The 23,343-nt window shown below is 38.5% G+C and overlaps 1 protein-coding gene across 1 annotated transcript in view; it reads right to left on the reverse strand.

Annotated features, from left to right (window-relative positions):
* The window catches only part of BMPR1B (bone morphogenetic protein receptor type 1B), a 348,243-nt gene extending 331,368 nt beyond the window's left edge, over positions 1 to 16,875 (reverse strand). Inside the window, exon 1 of the mRNA XM_031469174.2 lies at positions 16,799 to 16,875. The gene's annotated coding sequence lies outside the window, so the exon portion shown is untranslated. The remainder of the gene's footprint in view (positions 1 to 16,798) is intronic.
* Positions 16,876 to 23,343: the final 6,468 nt, after the last annotated feature.

Consider the following 23,343-nt stretch of genomic DNA (forward strand, 5'->3'; position numbering starts at 1 on the left):
TCCACTGGTGCTAAACTTAACCAGGCTTTTCATAACTCATCCAAGGGAAAATGCCATTGAAATTAATGAAAACATACAATTTATCCTCTTATTTCATTATATGGACTTTTTTTTTTTTAAGAAGCAAGCATCTGAAATAGAGATGGAAGTATCCCAAACTGAATAAAAAGGGAAGGAAATAACTATTTTGAAGAGCTTATTTCTAACAAGGCACTTATATTTTAGTATGAATATCTGACTTAAAACACTTCGCATTTGGAAATATTCTGTAAGAAAATTGTTTCTCATTAAAATTGATCAATTAACTGTAAATTTTCTTCATTCTGTTTTAGTAGAACAGTCTCACATAGGTACCACTTTAAGTGGTACTGGCACTCAGCCTACTTTAAAACATCTAAAATAAAGGGTAAGAGGGAACACTTACTGAATAATTACCATATATCAGGCAGAGTTCGAGGTACTTCACTTCAACTCCACAACATCCTTCCCGAGTAGTACCCCTACAAGATGATAGCACCAAACGCAAGAGCTGGGATACAAACTCTGATATCTGCGTCCAGATCCAGGGCAGAGCATCTACACTGGATTTAGTCAAAGCACGGAAGAGAATTTTTTCCCATCTCATGTTCTACAATGTATTTATAAAACAAATACAACAAATTACACAATTTTTTTTAACGTCCTAAGGCTTCTCACATATTCTCAAAGTGAACACTTCCATTAATTACAAGGAAATAAGGATTAAAACCATACAAGGTAGGAAAGTAAATCAGTCAACATAGACCACGCATCTTTTGGTGTTACATTCTACGTTGTGACATATGTAGAAAAATATTTAAATAGAAGACAGTTTTGGGGGCATTCAATACATTTAAAATGGTGAGGATGCTAATTACACTAACACAGGAAACCAATAAATACAAGCATACAGTGCAGAGTATCACTGCATGACTTCCATCCTAAGGTGGAAGAGGGTGCAGGCAGAGCAAAGGAAGAAAGAGCCCAGTGAGATGGGATTAACAGAAGCTTTTCCGAAAATGAACTAAAAAAATCAGTTTTCCAAAGAAGGGAAAAGTACAAGAATAGTGTCAGTATGAGAAATTCATAAATAAAGTGATACATGTTAGGTATAAAGGTAATCAGATTTTTCTTCATTTTTCAATCCAACTTCCAAGAAAAGAGTCCATATGAAGGGGACTTGCCTTACTTTGTTTCACATTGTTCCTCAGTTTTGATTCAGGATGTTTTAGTATCATGAACTTTCATACAATCACCATGGACAAGAACATTTTCAGCATTACTTTACAACTTCAATGTCTTCCTTATATTGTTTCCCTTATCTCATAAGAGCAAACAGTCCACGTAATACAAACAACTCTATAGTTTTCAGTGGAGGATTCCTGCTTTGTATCAACAGCAAATGCTCCAGGATGATTTTTTATTCCAGGGGCTTTAAAAATTTGTTTTCTCAATTTTATTTTACTCAGCTTGGTAAGTATAATTTTCCTCTTAGCATAGATTCTTTCAATACCTACTGACATACCATAGGGGAAGGCTGCAAAGAAGCACACTGGGATTACAAATTTGTTATAGATAATCTAGAAAGTACCACTGAAACCTTCACACATAAAAAAATAAGAGTTGACTGTTGTTTGAAAATAGTTCTTAAAAGGAAATTACTAATCAACTTGAAAATAATGATACATCAAGTTGCCTAAACATTTTAAAGGGATCTGAGTATTAAACCAATCCTTGAACAATTTGAAGAATATTTTACAAAAAAATAGAATAGGTTATTAACTTCTCATAGAGAGAACCAGGTTAACTGCACAACATTTAAACCTAGTTCAGCCTTTGCTTTTATACTAAAAAGGGTTTTAAAAGAGAATAATTAGTATGGGGCATCACAGAAACAAAGGTAATCAATAAGGCACACAGAAATCATCTTAGTAATTAGTGAAAAGTTACCACAAAATTGAATTTATCATATTGCTGGCATGCTCTGCATACTTTATTTCTAGTAAAATTAGCCACTAGAACCCGACAGTCAAACGTGAAACTGAATCTGATTTCTGAACAAAACCTTTTTCAACAACTGCCATAAAGTTCTTCAAAAATAATTCGAAGAAAGCAGTACAACAGTACTGACTACAGAATTACTTCTTACTAACCAACATTATCTGAAACCCCCAAGTAAAGGGTTTATTTATAAAAGCATATAAAATGGTACCTAGTGTAATTACATAACCTGTAAGTATCAATATCTCATGTAAAGAATTATAAAATATCAAAGGTGATTAGGTTTGGAAGGTGCTTAATTTGTGAACATTCTTTTGTCTCAGAAATTCCAAAAACCACCTGAATAAAAAAAAAAAATACAGAGATCAATCTGTTATAGTGCCTTGCTCTAAAGAAACTAATGCCATACTGTAATTATTAACTATAATAAGATTTCCCCTTTTTGGGTTACAGAACCACAGCATTTCAAACCAGAAAGACCTTAGAGAGCTTGGCCAATCTTTTACTTAAGTGATCAGTCTCAGGCTCCAAAACTAATTATGGCCTTTCCTGTCTCCCAGTTGTGTGCTGTTTTCAACATACTACTTGCCTCCCTCCCCTTGAAATAGAGAGAACAGATGTAAAATGCTAAAATAATAAAAATAAATGTATTGAAATGTACTACTCTATCTCATCCATTACTGTGATGAGAAATTGCAAAACAAGAATTATTTGACCTGAGAAATGAGAATACAAAGAAGATCTGAATTATATGAGATTACGAAAGTTAAAGTAAAAAATAATCAACTAGTCCTTCCTTATTATATGGTTTCATAATAAGATTATGAAGGGTCATTCAATGATTTAAGTGGCAGGTAAAATTAAAACAAATCAAAGGAAGTACCCTTGACATGCATAACAAGCCTCCAGAATACACAAGGTCACAGAACAGAGGTCGCATCGTTAAATCCAGTAACATGATTTTAAAATAATCTGGATCATTAGTGAAGCAAATATCTGATTATTTATGTTCAACATAAATATAATTTTCCATAATGGAAAAATTGTATTTTGGAATATAAGGATTCACGAAGGAAGCTTTCTCTTCATTCCAAATTATACTATAACTTACTGTGTTTTTGTGGTATATATGCACATTTGGAAAATCAAATGGTGATTATGAGACTAGTAAAAATGAGCTGATTTTAACAAAATATTTGTAACAATTTTTTAATTTACTATTTTACTTTTAATGCCTAAATCCATTTTAAACTCTGCCTTCAACACAGCACTTTGGCTCCATGTAAAATACATGTTTTATCTAGTTATTTTGGAAACTAAAGATTTCTTTAGTAACTTTGCTTCAGCTAAGCTCCATGATCACAGCCAACAGACCCCATTTCATTTAACCCTGCAAAAAAACAAAGGTATTATGCTTAAAGCAAGGAAGGTTTTACGATTCTTTGAAAGTCACTGTAGTAATTTCATTTCATGCTAACACATTCGAACTAATAGAGATAAAAATTACAGATAATGATCTAGAGTCCATTTAAATATTTTAAAAAGTGATTTAAAAGAGTTAAGACCAAACTCTCCTCAAAGGTTTTTACTGTGTTTTCAGTACATGCCTCTGGTCCCTCCCAACAAATCAACTTTGGCCAAGCCCCAGAATCCAATGTTTACAATTCGGTATATATTATGGTGCTTCCTACAAAATAATTTTTTTAAGTTTAATCATGTCATTTCAGATAAATTGATCAACTTTAAATAATTTTCATCATTTGCATCTCTATATTCTTAGCAAACTACCTGAGCTATTTGATTTCCCAAATTCACTAAAACTTGTCACTACATTTAAACCATGTTAATGACTCTCATGTCCCTCTCCCTCACATGCACATACACAAAATATGTGGGTCAAATGGAAGCCAAATTTAGTAAAAAAATGTCTTAACTTTGCTCACAGCATGTCTACATGCAATTACCAACTCTTAAAGTTGTCATGCACAGGTCTCTCCCTTCTCTCCAGTCTTTAAAAGCCCTTGGGCCCCCCGGGCTGAGCGCTACTCATCTTTCTAGCATCAATAACTAACAACATCTGGCTGTAACAGCCCTCCAACACTTACGCACAGATTTAGAATCAGACAGCCCTGTATTAGAATCCTGGACTAACATCTGCTGAACCTCACTACGCCTTAAGGTCTTTCATCTGTAAAATGGGGATGACAATTACCATCTTAAACACAATTGGCTTATTTATTTTGTAGCTCATTGTCTGGAACATAGGAAAGACTCAAACACGGTAACCTCTTTTTCGCTTGTTTATGTATAATTGCATTTCAACCATCACATTAATGCTAAATTTCATCTTTCTCATCCACAGCCTTTCAAATTTCCTCCAATTCAGTGTTGTTATTATTTCTTGGCAATTTGGCAAATTTGTGAGGTCTACATATGCTAAAGTATAAGGTCACCAAAGGATTTAGCAAACAATGGTCAGGGGTGGGTGGCTTTGATTTTTTTCAGGGGTAATCATGTCTTGGCATATTAAAAGCCATGTGGAGCTTCAAGGGAGAAACCAGTGAATATAATCCATCCAATTTTTTTTTTAAGCCCTTAACAGGCCACAGAGTTATTAAAAAGAACTAAGTCACCATAGGATTAGATGAACTTTTAACTAGATATACAAAGATGACACTAAAAAAAAGAGGGGGGGTATTATTTTGGCAAGAAAATTATAAATAAAGAAGGTGCTAGAAGTGGTCTTATTTAACATCTTTATAAATGATGTAGAAGAGGAAACACAGATTAAGTTTTCCAGGTCTGCAAAAGATACTAAGTTTTTCCAGTATGTGAAATGCCAAGTCAGTGGGATTTCCAAAACTTTTGAGTTTCTAGGAGGAAAACATCAAGTAAGATACAAAGTGGAAAACTACAGGGTTATATACATATGGGGGAGGAGTATACAGGGACTACACTACTTAGGATAATGGGCCTTAGTTACCATAAAAAGGAGCCTAAAAGTCCCTGTGTTAATGTGTTCCCATAGCCAACAAAGCTAATAATGGCACTGACATCACTCAAGAACAAAAAACATGCTTCTCCGTCCTATTTAAAACCACAGTTCATTTTTACTTAAAATACTACATGCAGTTCTGGTCTAACACAGCCTAGCACTCCAGTATCTGCTGAAGAATGGGGGGAGGGAGGGACTAATTCTAATTTCACCAAGAAAGAAGGAGAAATAAAGATTTAGAAACTGAGGAAAATCCAAGGAGATAAAAAGCAATGATCAAGTGGACCACAGGACAGCCCTAGGAAGAAAAGTAAGATAGATTAGCATTCCTTCCGTCTAGAAAGGTGAAGTTTACAAGGAAACATAGATGTCAAAACTCACAGACTCTACACAACAATGGAAAGTGTGGACAAGACAGATACAGAGCTAAGGAATTGCTGCTGTAACTTCAACTAGAACACACGAGCATAAAGCCACGAAGTTAAACACGTTGAAAAATTCTAATCAGTTCCAAAAAGAGAGCAGTGGTTTATATTGAGGAAAACAAAGATATTTGAAGGATATAATTCTAAATTTTAAAAGAGAAATCACAGAACACTAGTCATAGCCTTCCCTAACATCTCCCCTGATGGCACCACTGAAAGACAGAATAAGACTGAATCAACTTGGCACTTCATGAATGTTCTCATCGACTTCTCATTTTGTCTTTCCCATATTCCGTCTGTTTATGCTCTGCATTTATTTTTTGATAGTGAATCATTATGATTTTAAACATCTTTCCCCTTAGAGCAAGACTCAATTATCTCTTTGACACATATGGTATCAAGTTCATACATATTACAAATGGAATTATTAAATATTTATGCAAGAAAGACATTATTCACAAACTAAAGATGTAAAATATTATTGTTAAACTGCATTATACCTTCCAGGTTTAAGAGATGAGCCAAAAAGGAATTTACAGTCTCACGGTAAGCCAGGCTGCATGCTAGTAAGTTACAAGAAAAATGTTTAAGAATGCCTAACATCTTTCAAACCACAATTATGAATACACAAAATTTCAAATAGGAGCTAGAGAGTGTTTGGTGAAAACATATACAATGCAATTACAGATGTCTGTATATCAAAGAACTGCATGAAAATGAAAAAGTCTATATCCAAGTAATATCGAGCAATATATTTTACATAATATGTGTTTGTGCCATTTTTAAGTTTTTAGCCATGAGAACCCATTTCTTTAAATGTTTAAAACATGGGCATTTCATAAAAATACTTCGAGTGAAATTATGTAATAAGTGATTTCTTAACAAAATAGAAATGCGTCTTCTATTCTATTAATAATTCTAATAATATTCTATTATTAAAGTATTTTAAGATTACGTCTAGAGAATACTAAGTCATCATTCCAATTACAATAACTTAGTCAAAACTCCAGTCAGAGGATGGTATAAAGCTAGAAGGACCCTGGAAATACCCTACAGGTTCAGGATCACAGAAATGAGCATGTTTTAATAGAAAAAAAAGTAGTTAGAGCAAACAGTGATTTCAAATCAACTGCAAAGGTGAGAACAAGGAAGAAGAAGGGGTGGGGGATTGGGAAGGTGAACACAGACGTGGAGAAAAGAGCTGCAGCTCTAACATCAGGATTGCAGCAAATGCCGGCAAAGGTTTTTATAAAAAGCTGAAGATGTTTTCAATATCTTTAAACTGCGAAATAGGAAGTATTCCAGAAATAAAAACATTAAGTCATACTCCCTTGTCCGAGCATATGAAATATATCCCCTATGCCGTTGATCACAAAGGATAAATTTTACAGCAAAAAAACCTGAAAATTGAGTTTTTCTGAGCAATTTTCAAATTCTTCATGGCTGTGTGAAATAACATTACAATATAAGAGAAAATACAGAAAATGTATTGCACAAAATCTGATGTGCCTGAAGTACAGACTGTTTCAAGGCAATATATTTACAAGAAGTTTTGAATTATCTGCCATTTTTAGAAACACCAGCACGTGCTTTTATTACTAAAAGGTGTCAAAACCTAAACTGTACAAAACATTTTTGGGAAGACGTTAATTTATATATGACTGTTTTATCTCAGCCTTAATATACTCTATAGCATGTTAAAATGCTAAAATTTAGCTAATTTTCAGTTACAGAATTAAGAATTTCTTATACCATCTTTACTTAAGGAGAAAGCATACATTATTCCATAAATATGCATAATTATGGGGTAGGAAATGCCTAATTTGCCTACAAAAATTGCAAGGGTTTGATGACTGAAGCAAGGAGTGAATCAGGTCCACTGAGAATTACTAAGAAAAACATAATCAAACATAAATGCCACAGAATACAAAGATCATTTTCCAAATTGGTTCCAGAAACAGCTCCTAGGTAAATTTCCATGAAAAGCTAATTTAATTCAATTAAACAGTGTAGTATGGTTTTCCTCTTCAGAAAGAATTTAAATTTTTCATTTGTTACAGATGTTAAAGATAAATGTTTTAAAGTGTGATTGATTTAATCTTGAGATAAAGATTCAAAACTGTGGAAGTATTTTGAATGGAGAAGGACTTCCTGTGCAGATATATTTTAATTACAACAGCATCCATCATTTATGAAGTACACAGGGTAAAATCTACAACAATAAGTATTTTTCCAAGTCTTTACATTAGGTACTGATATATAAAGGCAATACTGTCTTTCCCATTCAAAATTATAAAATTATAGAAGATAAAAATACTTAGAGGCAATGTTTGTCCTCCATATTAGTTTATTATTATACTCCTACACCTCCAACATACAATGGAGAGAACAAACTTTTTATTTAAAAGTTAAATAATAGTTTAATTTATTCTGGAATAATTCAGGCTTCCCTGGATAGCTTTTCCAAGTTAATCTCAACATTATATAAGTTCACTCACAGTCACTCAGGATGAGTAAGTAATGCCTCCAAAGCAGCCTGGTCATGGATTCTTGTGCGTCCATCTGGCTGCTGGCTGGAACACTGGAATGACTCATAAAAATGAAGCAACCTGAGGTCACCTACTCCAGGTCTCTTGAACAGAACTGCCAACTGCTTACCAGGTGGTTCCAATTTCCGAGAACACTTAAAATGAGAAACTCATTCTAGATACACCATTTTATTTTCATATTGTCTCTGGCCACAGAATTGGGTAAGGAAGGAAGGAAGCTCTTTTGAAATGTAGATGACCAATCATCTGAAGGCCAGAAGTCACTGCATGTCTGGGATTGAGAATATTATATAAAGTCAAATGAAAAAGAAAGGCAGGACTCAAAACCATACTAAATTATGCTCCCAATTTTGCAAAGAAAAAAAGAGCCAAAATGTTAATAAGTAGTTATTTCTGCACAGCACAAGAGAGTGATTTTTGTTACAATTCCTTGTATTTCTCAAGTTCACTTCAAGGGATATGTATTCTTCACCAGAAAACTATACAGAGAAGTCGCTTTTCAGAAGATATTACACACTGTAAACCCTGGCTCAGTGAGCCCCAGAGGCCCAGAGAATACTCACATCTATACTGACAGCAAGTCTTTCTCTGGGAAATGAACTCACTCATTTTACTTTTAGAAAGAAAAAAGGGAGGAGGCACAAGAAGAACGGAGTTCCTACTCTGTAACAGGTGTGACAGGTAGAGGAACAAGTCCTGGCAATAAGAATGGTCCCTTTCTCTCAGGAGACAATAGACTGGTGAAATGTTTAGCCAATTATTTGTATCAATTTTTCCTAAAGTATGTTCTGAGGAACATTAGCCCAATGATAAATGCAGGGAAAAAACAAGTCCCAAGGTCAAAAACCCCTTTTTTCGGAGACAGTCACAATGCGTATTAGCATCATCAAGGCTCAGCGAATGCTTGCAGTTTAAAAGCGTCAGCAATGCCCAGATTTCTTTGATCACTTATTTACATAATGAATGCCTGTGGTGTTTACTATGACATTGTTCTGAACGCTTTACAAATATTCACTCTTCTAATCCGCAAGTAAACTTACTAAGTAATCACTATTATTGTCATTCCCCTTTTACAGATGAAGCTGAAACACGAGAAGGGTCAGTAACTTGCCCAAGGTCACACACCTAAAAAGTGACAAGAAGGCCAACTCCAGAGTCCCCACAGTTAACCAGTAGGCCGTGCTGCCACCCGCAAGATCCGTCTTGGGCTACACCGCCTGCCATTCCACAAAACCACTATTTATGAAAATAAAGGCAGTCAAGTAAAACATACTGTTGTATGTCAACTGCTCACCCCAACTGGCCGAACAGCTCACACTACTTCAAACTCCAAATTTCTCACTTAGTATGTGATGAGTGAGAAATAACTTGCTACAGTGTTAGGCTTAAAATTTTCTAGCGTGTAATTACTAAACGAGAGAAATTTGGTTAAATTGTTTTCCCTCTCTGTTGTCATTTAATTTTATCAAACATCTTAACTCGAAGGAATTTTGATTAAATAAAAATCTACATAACTTAGGCCATTTCTATATTCAAGTTCCAAGAGTCTCCTAACTTCCAGAGGTTTCTGGGTTTATTTGTCATTTTCTTCTTCATGCCTATCTGACTTTAAAAATCCTAAAAGATGTAATTGACAGGGAGATGGGGAACACTGTGATCACTAATTATCAAATGATACGCTCAGTGTTATGTTTCAAAATGAAGAGATCGATGTAGATTGGTGCTGTCAACATATGGTTAAGTGAAAGTGTAAGTAAAAAAACATGTGATCTTACTTTCGTTTAAAAATACATTACATTTCGTTTAAAAATGCACAAGAGCCTTCATAAAGTATATATGTGTAGTATATCAAAGTACTAATTTTAGGTAATAAGGAAATTTATTTTCTGTAAGTTTACCTGCAATTTCTAATTCTCCTACCAAGAAGATTATGTCATCAGGAAAACTCTAAAATTCCCATATGAAGAGCTTGCATAAAAGATGCAGGTTAACAAAAGCCACTTAGAAACACCCCTCTTTCAGTTGCTTGTGATCAAGAAAATGATACTCCTTTCTATGACTCTCCACCACTGTACCTTGTTTATTTCCTTCACAGCCCTAATCACAACTTGATTTGTAAATACTATGTTGTTTATTTCTTGTCCCCTCCCCAGTCCTCAACCCAAGTAAGGACATATGTGCTTTTCTGTATCCACGCCTAGCATAGTGCATGGCCCTAAACAGTGAGTCTATAAATATACACTGTGTTAATAATGAATAAAAGAATGAATGAAACACAACCAAATTACATACATGGTAGGTTTACAGACTATCAAGTAAAAAATTTAAGGCAATCAAACTGCTTGACAGAAAAGTACTTACATAACAACAATTGCCATTTTCTGAGCCATTATTGCATGAATAGAAGTATATAATTTGGGGTGGAAAGCAGATGTCCAACAGAGTTAAGGGGAGCCAACTGCTCTTATCAATCCAAGAAGGCTCTGAAAAGGAGGTAGCTTTCAGAAGCTTAATCAACAGAAAATGGGAACTTAACTGTTACAACTTCTGATAAATTGAAGAGGATTTATTTACAAACAAACAATTTAACGAAGCATAGGCAGGAGTGTAAAAGAAGGGTAGTGCAGTCAATCAGGATAGTAAAAGCAGAGGAGCTAATTCCAGAGATTACTGGAATCCTGAGACAGAGACAGCCCAAGAGAAGGGTCCCTTCAGGAGATCAGGGACTTCCCGTGCAGGGACACAGGCAGCCTAAGCTGATTACGGAAGAAGCAAACCAAATCAATACCCTCTCTCCACCCTCCCTCTAATCTCCTGTTGGGGGTCCCTAGTAACCTAAGTTATCTGGAAATCAGCACAGTTCATCCAGGTTTCCTCCTGGACAGAGTATAAAGTAGAAGCGGGGACCACAGATCTGGGGAGGCAAGCAGAAGATACTGGACACAGAAGCCAGTGGGTGTAACGCATGAGGTTTCAGCAAAATGGAGTTAGACAGGAAGAGAGGACACTCAGATACAGAAGGGACTCTCTACTTATTGAAAAAGGACCTAAAGCAACAGTGAAAGAATTGCTGGACATGTAGAAGCGAGGTAATGCCAAGTTGCTTGTGAAGCCCACTTGAGTAAAGTACTACATTCTGCAATAAGAGGAAGGATTTGGGGATAAGCCCCCATTATGTGCACTAGTGTAGCTAAATGTCATCGGACAACAGCAGAATAGTAGCTCGTTTCCAGAGAAGAAACTGATAATTTAGTACCTTTTACAGATCATTGTAAAGTGTACTAGTTAGATAAAACTCACTGATTTGTATCAAGAGATTAATTTAGACAAAGGCATCATCATTGCAGGCTTCCTTGGAATCACTTCAGATTCATAAATCACCAAATTAACTAGTGACAGATGTGTCTGTACTTGTTTAAGTCCATATCTATCTAACTGCTATAAAAATGACTAAAATGTTTATCTCAAGACAGCCAGGCAACAAATGTTATAAAGATATATTGGATTGTATCTCTTTTCCTTTAGCCAATAAGTAAATACAACCTGCAGAAAAATCATTTCCAAACTTGCTACTTAATACTTCCAAAGCTGAAGGCACATGCAGCCATACATTTTTTTGAAAGACAGGAAAAATAAAGTCAGCAGAGTCAAAGCTACGGGTCTCTAATAGACTGCACTCAACAGCTTTCCACAAATATTTACTGAACGCCTACTATATACTAGCTCTTTGCAAAGGACTGGGATATGATGGGTGAGATCCAGATCTAAAATACGGACTTTACAGTGAAGTCTTTCAAGAAACATGCAAAGTTTTCAAGGCTGAGGGTTAGAAAAAAATGACAGTAAAACCTAATTAGAGGAATTCTGACTTGCATCCTTTCCTTTTTAATCAGCACACAAAATTTATGTATGATGAAGTGTAGAAAAGGTTAGTTCAAAGAGCCAAGCATCCCCACGTAGACCAAAGATCACTCTGAGCCCTAAAGAACCTTGCCACAACATTTCCCAAGACATACTGCAGCCTCTGAGCCAAGGAGCTTGCTTGTAGCCCAGGAGGTATTTGAAGGAAGGTAAAAAGGTGACATCTGGGAACTGTGAGGTGCTGAGATCTACAGTTTAAAAGTAAAAGCAACCATTGAACCAGCGGATTGCTGCAATGAAGATCTGTGGGGGCAGGGGAAACCACACGGCATGATTCAACCCAGTTACTCTTACTCAGTGATAAGAACAATGTCTGATCAATCTCTCCAGGTTCCACCCTTGGCCAAACCACCAAATTCAGCTAGATGCTTCTCATGGTCTCCCACCACATCATCTTCGGACATTGTTGCTCACACTACAGACAGTCATGCTAAGTCACATTTGTTCACTTCCATTTAAAATTCTCCAGGGTGGTTCAATAAAATGTACTTCGAATAAAATGCATACTTTATAACGTGGGCCTAGCAAGCGCTCTGACCTCATCTCTATCATTTCCCCTCACTGCCAGTGTGGCCAGCCTGCTGCTGCTTCAGAGACAGCCTTAATGTTCCCCCTGCCAGGAAGCTCTCCCACATCTCCACTGGGCTGACTCTCTTGTCCAGGAACATCCTTAGAGAGGCCTTCCTTGACCACCTCACATAAAGTAGCCCCAGCACTCGCTGTCATATCACCCTGTCTTATTTTCCTAATGGCAATTCTCACTACTGGAAATTATCTTACTCATGTGCTTGTTTACAGTTCACTGTGCTTCCACTCTCTAGAATGAGAGTTCAATGACAGCAATGGCCTTGTGCCTCTTGTGGCTGCAATGTCCCAAAGTATATAATAATGCCAGGTCAAGAGTAGGCATTCCAACATTCAAGTAAAAACGAATGTAATTAAGATAACTGGCATGTAAGTAAATGCTCTAAAACTCATGAAAATTGATTACTGCCTGATGTAAATCATGCATTAACCTTTTTTTTTTCTTATCTCAATACTACAGATCAGCTTTAAGAATACTCAGAAGTAACATAAAATGTCCCTCTTCTCTATCCCAAATCTTCATTTCTCTCTCCAGACTCTATCCCTAAAGTTTCAGTTTTCCTTAATTTTAATCATTAATTCAGTGCAAATGACTTACATCTTTATGTGCAGGCCTGGCCCCTCTCTCCTCTGCACCCTGGCCTGCCTCTGATACTACAACACTTCTACTTCCAATTTCTGCCATCACATCAAATTTGGCATATGGAAACCCGAAATTAGTACCTCTCCAGCAAAATCATTTCTCCTTCTACCCTTAATACTTTTATCAACTATCCTCCAGATACCCAGGTTTAAAAGCTAGAAATTATCTTGATTATGAAATTCAAGAACTGGAAGGGAGATTGGAAAACATCAAGTGAAGCGGTCGTCAAGCTTTTTTTAAACTGAGTTTGCCTTTTTTTTCAAACAAAAGCTCACAGGGAAGTCTGATATGTAAAACAGATGAATTTGCAGTTGTTCTGGGAGTTAAATAGGTCTCTGAAGAAAAACTTCAAAAAGAGCCCTTAATCTGGTCCAAACTTCCTTTCTTTTCTCCTCACCCCTCTTCAACATACACACAGAAAGTTACAGAGGAGAAAGTTTAAGTCCAGAGAGCTTAAATCTTTTTTGCAGGTAGAAATAATTCAGTCTACCCAAGCTGACACAGTTAACACCCAGAACAATTCTTAATACATAAAAGCACTTAGAAGTCCGTGTTCTAAAAGACACATATCACCTCCATGCATATGTAAACCCAATTATTGTCAGTTACTGCAAACTGATACATTTCATGCAGGACTTATCAGTTGGCATGAGAAGTCTTCAGCATTTCAATAACAACTGTTAACTTCTAATAATAGACAGATTTACCCACTTCTAGTGAAAGAAAGCAAACATGAGTCCAGTGAGAAGAACCGTGGCCCCGGGAATACAATGCGAGGTCTCAGTTCTATAGCCCATGGGGCTTCATGGCCTAGTTCTGAGCCTGGTTTTCACATTCTTTGGGCCTCATCTGCTTCATCATCAATATTAACGTGTGATGAGATGCTTTCTCCAACTCCTTCAACCCTCAGTCTCTGAGCTGCTATTACACCATGTTAAAGTATTTCCCCCCTTCAGGTGCTGCACCAACAAAAGGTAGCATCACAAGTTAGAGACAAATTGGAAGAGAACAAATCATCCTTTGAGGATTTTCTGAGTATCTATCATAAGACAGGTACTGTGCTGGGCGTCTGAAACACAAGGAAGGTAAGAAAAGGACCCTATCTCACCTCAAAGAGAAAAACAGCCCGAGAGGAAGAGCCGAGCTATCACACGGCAGAGAGGTGAACGCTGAGGGAGGAGTGCACTGAAGCCAGAGGGTAGACATGAGGCGGCTTATGAAAATTAGAAGAGGCTTTATTAGGTTGGCGTAGATGACAACTGACTTTCAATTTAAATGATAAATAGGAGTTGAGCGCTGAAGAAAAGTGGAGGGTGCTTTATCTACCCCCCAAAAATCACACTTTAAATTGTATTATTTATTTAAAAGCACAAGGCATACAGTACTTACTGTAACAAAAATAATTTATCAGGCCACCTCAACAATTTTCGATGTTTATGAAGAAAAAAGTTAAGTCAATTTCCTTTTAATAAATATTATTTAATGACTGGAACATTCTGAAGGGCATATATGAGCACACCATGAGCAGGGGCAGCACGTCACTCAGGGACAATGATCTAACAGGGAATTTCAGAAAACCCTGCCCAGGCTAAATGCTGCACAGCACCTGGCAGAAAAGGTGGCAAAGCCCCTATAAATAGTGATTGATTCACTAACATGACATAAATCAAGATTTTAACTCACCAAAAACTAACATTTTGATTTAAAATCACAAATCAGTGCCATTAAAATTCATCAGCAGACTCTAGCACTTGAGTAATGAGATCATATCAACTCATATCTTGTGACCAAAAGAAAAAGGTGGTTTTCTAAACGGTAATTCAGATTGGACAAATAACGCACTGTATCAAGTTTTGTAGCCCTAGGCCATATTTTGCTAAAAACAAAGGTACATTATACATGAGTAAAGAAAACAGTGAAAATCAGAGCAATTAATTTCTCAGCTATGTTTCCCACAAAAAACCATCACTCCTATGATTTGCTTACAGCACACAACCTTTTTTTGCATCGCACAATGATCTAAGTGTGTAATAACGTGCATATTTCACGAAGATGTAATATCCTTCAAAACATCCTTATGGTGAACGTTTTCCAAAGAAATTATTGATCTCTGAAATGTCTCATGTTTTAAAATCACTGACAAATCCTTTCCTATTTTCTTTGCAGTTAGAAATAATTCTTCTTGATCACTAGAGTGTAAAAGGTATAAGAGTACAAAGACTGAATATTTTCTTAAAGACACATGTCCCAGTTGACACAGGACATTTTCCATAATTTTCCCCAAACAATAATTAGGAGAGCTGTCACTAGGATCTTAAAAATATATCTAAGAAAACAGGTATTAGTTGGCATCAGTTTAGGATAGCAAAGAATTTCCCTAAGCGCTCTTTCAAATAATTTTCAAATAGTTTTTAGCTGAGTCCCCTCAGCACTGGGGGAAACCTTCGTGTTTCTTCCCAGAATCTAGGAACCTTTTCTCAGGTGGCTCAGCTCCACTGCAGGTATATTTGGTACTTTCTCTTTATATGTTACAGGCCATCAGCAGCTTTCTTCTTCTGTTTTCTTTCACTGGCACCTTTGTGGCTGCTCACAGTCACTGACCTCACCTTGGTGGAAAGGTGACTAAGAAAAGAGCAATTCCTAATAACTGAAGGAAACCAGAGTTCCCATTCTGTGGGGAACAAATACGAAGGACCCAGGACCCTACTGGAGCGGCGCGGCTCAAAAAGAAAGACACCGCACCGGACAACTTCCTGAGGGTCTCAAGTCTAACACCGCAAGGGACAGACAGAAATATGGAGCCCTGACACAAACGGGACCGAGCAGACTGATGGGTGCAGAGAGCAAGACACAGTGAGACAAGGAGCAGAAAGTCAGCCTCTAAATGAGAGCGCGCGCGAAAGAGTCTGGGAGACAGAGAGGACAGAGAGAGACAGAAAGGGGAGCGGGAAGAAAGAGAAACAGAGGGAGACTGAAAGAGACAACAGGGGGTGGGGGGAGAGAGAGAAAGACAGAAATGAGAATGGGGGGGGAGGGGACACTGAGAACCTGAGAGAGACAGAGCAACAGACGGGGGGCCAGAGACAAGCAATAGCGGCAGCGACGAGCAGGTCCGAGGCGCCGGGACCAGCCCGCTGCGCACTTTCTCCGCCGCGGGGTCTCAGGAGGCGCCCGGGGCAGGTGGCTCCGTACGGAGCCGGGAGCCGGCGGGTCCTGCCTCGGCGGGCTCCGCGCCTCTGGCCGGCGGGGCTCCCTCTTTCCCCCAACTCCGGGGCTGCCCTCCGCTCACCCTCCTGCCCCATCCCACGGCGCGCAGGTCCCGAATGCCCGCCTCGGCGCGTCCCTCCTTCCCCAACTCCGGAGCACGTGTCCCGCCTCTGCCCCCGACTCCTTGCCGGCGCGGGCACGAGGTTCGGGGGTCCCGGCAGAGCCGCCCATGCACAAAGCCCGGGAGGCCGCCGCCCCACGGCCGTGCGGCTCGCTCTCCTCTCGCCGGCGCGACTGCTCCCGCCCCGAGCGGCTGCCGCCCGCGGAGCCCCGCGCCCGGCTGCCGCCCACCCGGGCCCCCCTCTGCCCGCCCGCTCGCGCCGGCTCGGCCGCCCACCGCACGCGAGGATGAGGACGGCGCCCCACCGCGCGCGCCCGCTCGCCCGCGCCTTACCGGCTGCTGCACCCGGCCCTACCGTCCTCGGCGCCGCCGCCCCGCCGCCCCGGGTCCCCGGCCGGTTCCGGCGCCCCGCAGGCCCCGCGCGCACTCCGCGCCCCGCGCCCGGCCGTGCCGTCAACTTCTGGCCGCCGTGGCCGCTCTGCCGCCGTCGCCGCCGCCGCCGCCGCCGCCGCCGCGGGACTTTTTTTTTTCCCCCTCTCGCTCCTCGGCTGCCTCTGGAATTTTTTTTTTTTTCACTTGCCCTCTCCAGCTCCCACTAGTGATTGGAGACTGAGAGCCAAGTACTTAACGAAGGGATTACACTTCTCGACGCACTTGGAGCTGCCCCAGCGCCGCCGCCTCTGTAAAGAAGGGTGAGCGGACTTGGGGAGCCCGCTGCCTCTCGCCCTTCCACCGCCCTGCATCCAGGGTGAACTTCCGAGCTCAGCCTGCTTCGCAGAGCCTCACCTCGATTTCAATCACAGATGCTTTCTTGGTCATGTGTAACAGGGATTTCAAAAAAACCTACGTTTGAGGAACAAAGATTTGTGGAATTACTGGTCAGTGAGAGCTGCAAGGGGCTCCCAAAGATGATCTAGCGCAGTGGACTGAAACTTTTCAGGGCCAATGACACTTTTGAGAAGTTGATAAAACGTTAACACACCTCGTAAAAAAAAAACCACACTTAACACGTCAAATTATGCCTGCAGTTCTGGACGGGGAGTGTAGGAACCCTGAAACACAAGTTGACCTCCTAGGGAAAAGATATTCTTTTCTTTAAATACATTTAAACTTTAAAAAAAAAAAAAAAGCACTTAAACAAAAAGAAAACACTATTTGATGAAATTTTACAATTAGCGTGTTTATTTTGGAAAAGTACGTAACGTCTTCACTTCGTGGTTCCCTTGCTACATCTTTTAAGTGTTGAAACATTTTCTAAAGAGGTAAATATAACTTAAGCTAGCCCACAATCTTTCAAGAGACTTGGGGAGAATAGTTAACTTTCCAAAATCAGCCATTTTGCTATCTGTATCTCCCAAGGACATACCTAACGACTTCCAAATATTTTTTTCCTCAGCTGCCTACCCTCCAGAATTTCCTTGTTTTGCAAAATTTTCCCGACTTTGAAATATTAATAAACCCTCTTTGGTCACCATCAAGCATGTGATTTAAATAATTTAATACAATTTCACTCTCATGTAGTTTTTCCAATTTTTTCATATCTATTTCTATTGTCTAATTCTTAGCCTACTGTTTTCTTTCAATTCCTCCTTTTTTAAAATTATTCCCATTAAATGATTTTATGTTAAGTATTAAAAATGATTCTTTGAACTTACAAGAAAATGTTTAATTGTGTATAACTGTATTTTATGCAGTTCCCACTCAGGAGTGAGCAGGTGGTGCTCCAGGCACTCACTGATTGAGTCTGTGAAATGTGAGCACATTTTCCCCAAAGACATGTTAGGTAGGGTCCCCACAAAAGTCTATTTTCCCCATAACGTATCTGAACCATAATATCAATGAGGACTAAACTGCATTCTGGTTCCTGAGGCCAGACTGAAAGAGGAAAGTTCTGGTTAAGATGACACTAGAAATTTTTCAAAAGAAGTTATATTTGTCATTAGTATCATCTCACCTCCTACTCAACCTTCATTCTAGTCCCTAGTACCAGTAATTATCTTACTGTCCCCAGAATCCCAAAGTAGAATCCACACATTTTACCCTTATCACCAAGTCCTCTCTGCTCCTAAACTACTTTCCTCCTTGTCCTCAAATTTCCTATCATTTCCATCTTCTGACATTAACTAGGTTTCAATAGGGAAAAATTTTGAATTGATCCCCTCCACTGTGTGAATTACTGGGAACTTTTATGTGACAAACTTTTTTTGCCTTTTTGTTTTTCAATCCTCACAAACTGCGGTGAAATAAATGAGACATGGAAGAAGGGCTGGAGCAGAGAGTGTTGGGGTCATCTGTATCTTTTCAGAAGCTGTACTAAGGATTGGCTTTTCTCGCTTAACTTTATTCAGAAAACATTCTTCTAAGAATCTATTGGACATAAGACACTAATCCAGGGAATATCTGGCATCTCTGGGTAGACAAGACAAATTAAATGAGATATTTTAAAAATTCACAATCAGGAATAAGGAAGTTTCTATTGATTTTCATTTAATTAAAAAAGAAAAAGTATTCTGGGTGTCAGAGAATCAGAGGACACCAACAAGGAGACTATTTGATATGGACCTTAAAAGGTAAGATTTCAACAGGCAGGAAGAGGAATCTGGGTTATAAGCCATTCAACAATCTACTTGATTGAATACCTATGGCATACGATGCACTCATGTTTGAGATTTAAATTCTTGAAAGTCTTAAGAGGATGTATATTTTTTAAATTAGGACATTCCGTGAGAAGTACAGTCATCAATACATGAACACAACAACTACTGGAGCACAGGAAAAGGAATTATTCTATCTGGGAATGGGAGGAAAACCGCACACCAAGTGGTCACAGTTTATCAGGGACATGAAGGATCTTTATAGACCAAAGAGCAGTTAGAAAAGGAGTAAGCATTCTAAGTAGAAGGAACAGAATGAAAAAGCTGAGCGCATTGAGTGAGCAGCTGGTAGCTCGGAGATGCTACCCAAGTTGTGAGGAGAAGGTGTAGCAGATGAATCTCAGCTAAGCAGGGTTCAGGTATGACCTTGTCAGATATGCTAATGGAAGATTTTTCCTTGTTAGGTGATGGGGAAGTCTTAGAGATTTTTTTTCCAGAGGGAATTTGAGGACTTTATGTACAGTATCTAGCCTCCAAGAGAATCACAAAACAAATGAAGTCACTGAACAGCCCTCTCAACACGGACACACACCAACTGCCCCAGACATTTGCACCCTGCCAGCCTGAATCACTTGCCCGAAGGCTTTAAACACAGACAGAGGACTATATATCACCCAGGTCTAATTGTAGAGACTTTTAAACCAAGGTGTTAAATAGTGGATTGGGACTGTCAGAAGATCGTTTAGAGGTACCCAGAGTGGGAGAAATGGAAGCACAGAACTAATTAAGAGGCTCATGTAAAGAGTGAAGATTTAAACCAAGATAGTGACGTGGCTACCAAGATAACCAGCAGACTTGAACACTTCAGATAGAGTTGTACAAGCTGATTCCCTGGCCTTGCAGCCTGGGATGGTGGTGCTTTTAAAGGCAACAGGGACCACTGAGGGAGAAGCTGTTCAGAAGAGGAGGGAAAGGCTTAGTTTGGTGGGATGACAAATCTGAGCAAAAGCACAATTTCTTTTTTCATCCAATTGTAAAAGTCAGTCATCTCAAAATTCCAGGTATCTCAGGAGAGGACACCAGAGCAGCAAAAGCAAGGACTCTCACAGAAATCACAGGCATACTTCCCATGAAGGAAGACATCTGCCTAGCCTTACTGGACTCATACTGTTTTGAGAATTTACATGTGGTACAGATCTGAGGAAGTGATTTAGTGAGCTTGCTTCTGTGCTTTCAGCATCCCCTTTCTCCAACTGTTTTCTCTTCATCCATATCCTTACTCCCACATCTTTCCCTTTTCCACCTCCCCCTCTTCCCAAACTATAAGGGATCTAACCACCATTATGGTAAGTAGCATTCCAGAGTGCTTTTAAGTTATTTCTCTCAAGATGTGGCATAAAAAGAATCTTTTTCTGAGATATATTAGGAATCAGGTGAAAGATATTTCAGCAGAAGGAAGAAAACTGTTTTCTTTCCCCATGATTCATACTGCTATGGTTGTCTTATAACCCACTGCTAATGTGTTGACTACATACACAAAATTAGAGCTTAAACCCCTCAACTGGAGTTTTTAAATCCTTGCTTGTTAATGTAAGAATGTGTACATACTGGCAAAGTATGTAGCTTCTATAATAGAAGCCAAATTTGTTAACTACCACGTGGTAGGCACACTACTAAGTACCTCATACAGATGAATACGTTGAGATCTCATGATAAGGTAGGTACTATTTTATTCCCCATTTTACAGATGAGGAAACTGAGGCACAGAGAAGTTAGATAACATGCTGAAGGCCATGCTACCAAGTAGAAGAGGCAAGATATGAACCCAGGCAGTGTGGCTACAACACCTCAGGCTTATTCCGTGTACAAAACTACTCTCTAGTAGTTAGCACATTTTCAAGTATCCAACAGATACCAGACAAAAATACCTAAAGATCTTGAATCTAAGATAATATGTGAAACGGATCCCAGAAAGTATGGAAAGGCAAAGTATTTGAGTCCTTTATAGTTTGTTAAACAGTTTCCTAAGCTTCTTGGAAACCTAGCACCTGGGTTCAAAGCTGGTGATGCCAGGAACATGGGAAGCAATAGGGTCTGTGGCTTTTAACATGTCCCCCTCTGGGTCAGCACTTAATGCCTTTGGCTGGGTCCTCTGCCAAGCTGTGAACTTTCTGGGGATTCCTTCCTTGTCTTTTACTACTCTCCGCAACCTTTTTTTTTTTTTTTTTAAACAAACTACTTTTGCTAGCGAGATATGAGTGAGTTTAACTCAAAGTCAGAATCTTTAACATTGTGTAGCAGATTGCATCATAAGATAGTGAGATTCCCACTGCGAGCATTCAGAGGTAGAGATGGAATATTACGGAAGAGGATCCTCCAGTGAGTGGGAAGGCAGACCAAAAATCTCTGAGACTCCTTTCTACTTTGAGTCTATATTTAACAGACTGAAAGTGAATAATTTAAAATATTAACACAAATACAACATAAATATGACATAATTCATACAAATATTATGTTCATAGTGTTAGAATGGCTATTAAATAACTTCAATATTAATATGAATGTTGACAATTCACTCTGACGCATAACGTATCAGTGATAATCTCACAATTAAAATTCACAAATTACTTCCATACTTGTATCCTAAAACTTCCATACTATTTTCTGTTCTCTTTATTTGATTTTATTTAAAACAATTATGATTGCATACAGGAAAAAATAACAGATTCTAGTTCTACAGCTAGAACTAAATTTATGTTGTCCAATATGTAAGTTCAAGAAAAACAGAATTCCTCAATTGAAACAGAAATAATCTATGAAGAAAATCTGAAGTAGAAATGCTAAAATGATTTTTCTTTTGCTGTCAGCATTTTTCCAATTTGTCTTAATAAAAGCAGATGTAATACCTACCTATTTATATGCTGCCAGATTATCCAAGGCCTGACATAAATTAATCTCTTTGAAATTGGATTTGAATACAATGTCATTTCATTTCAATTTTTTAAAATTTCTAAAGCCTGAGCATCTTTTTTTCTGAACCATCCTGACCCATACACCTACATAATTCCTAAAACTGGAAAATTAGGGAAAAATTCTGCAGTGAAACTTATAAAAATTCTTACATCTGTTTCTTTGGAGTCTCATGTTCCTAATGACTTTTTCCTTCTAAAGTGATTTGCCAACCTTGGAACTTCTCAGTGTTTTCCTGACTCACAGTATATTTACAGTGTGTGTCTCGGGAAGAAACATACAGCAACCATTTCCCTTCTGAACTAGAAAAAAAGAACAGGAAAGTTCGGAACAAAAACACGTGAAAAGCAAGTCTCCAGTTAAACTACCTAAAAATGAGGGGGTTTGACTCATTAAATGAAGCCCATTCTTTCCATCATAAGTTCTTCACTCGACAGAACTGTTTTAAACTAATAAAGAAGTTTAACCTCTGTTCCATGAGTTCAGAGTTTTGTGCCTTATATAAATTCCCAAAGATTCAACACTGTTAATGTCAGAACAATACTGAACATATCTGCATAAACTTAAAGACATTTTAGGAAGTCCTTACTGACATTCCTACCTATAAGAATACCATACACTTTGGAATGATACACTGTGAAGACATTCATAGTAGAGCGTCAAAAGCTGTACAGATTTCTGCACCACCAAATAAAATAGAAAAATTGATTAACTCCAGGGGATCCTGCAGGATAAAGCCACAGCCTTCTTTGGCAATCTGTGAACAAATCCTGGAAGTTTCACACTACTATTAACGGAAAGGAAAATGACAGAAGTGAAGTCTAAGGAGGAAAGGACCAAAGAGAAAACAAATCCTCCAACCAAAAAAAAACGTAGCAGGAACGAGAAAGCAAAAAAATCAAGGAGGAATGTAAAGACATTACATTCTAAAATGTATCTTTCTTTCTGGCAGAATTCTGTTTGAAAACACAGATAGCATTTGTGATTTTGTTAAGTAACACTATTAAGTTGAGCTAGACATTTACATAGGAAATCAAAATGCATGAAGTGTTGAAGGTCTGATTATAACACACTTGCTAATAAAATGCTGAGGTTTTCATTTGCCGGACCTTCAGGGCTCATCACAATGTGACCTCAGCATCCAATTCCAGCCACATCTCTTGCCAAATTTTCCAGCCTCACAGACAGCTTGCCAAATATCTTCACACCTCCCACAATTTCTCCTGGCTAGTATACCATCTGGCCCCCTGACAACTATCCCCCTTCCTTATCTGAGGTTCACCTTCTAGACCATAGTCAAATGTCTTTCCTTTC

Source organism: Camelus dromedarius, chromosome 1 (genome assembly GCF_036321535.1).
Source record: "Camelus dromedarius isolate mCamDro1 chromosome 1, mCamDro1.pat, whole genome shotgun sequence".
In the NCBI taxonomy this organism is placed as follows: domain Eukaryota; kingdom Metazoa; phylum Chordata; class Mammalia; order Artiodactyla; family Camelidae; genus Camelus; species Camelus dromedarius.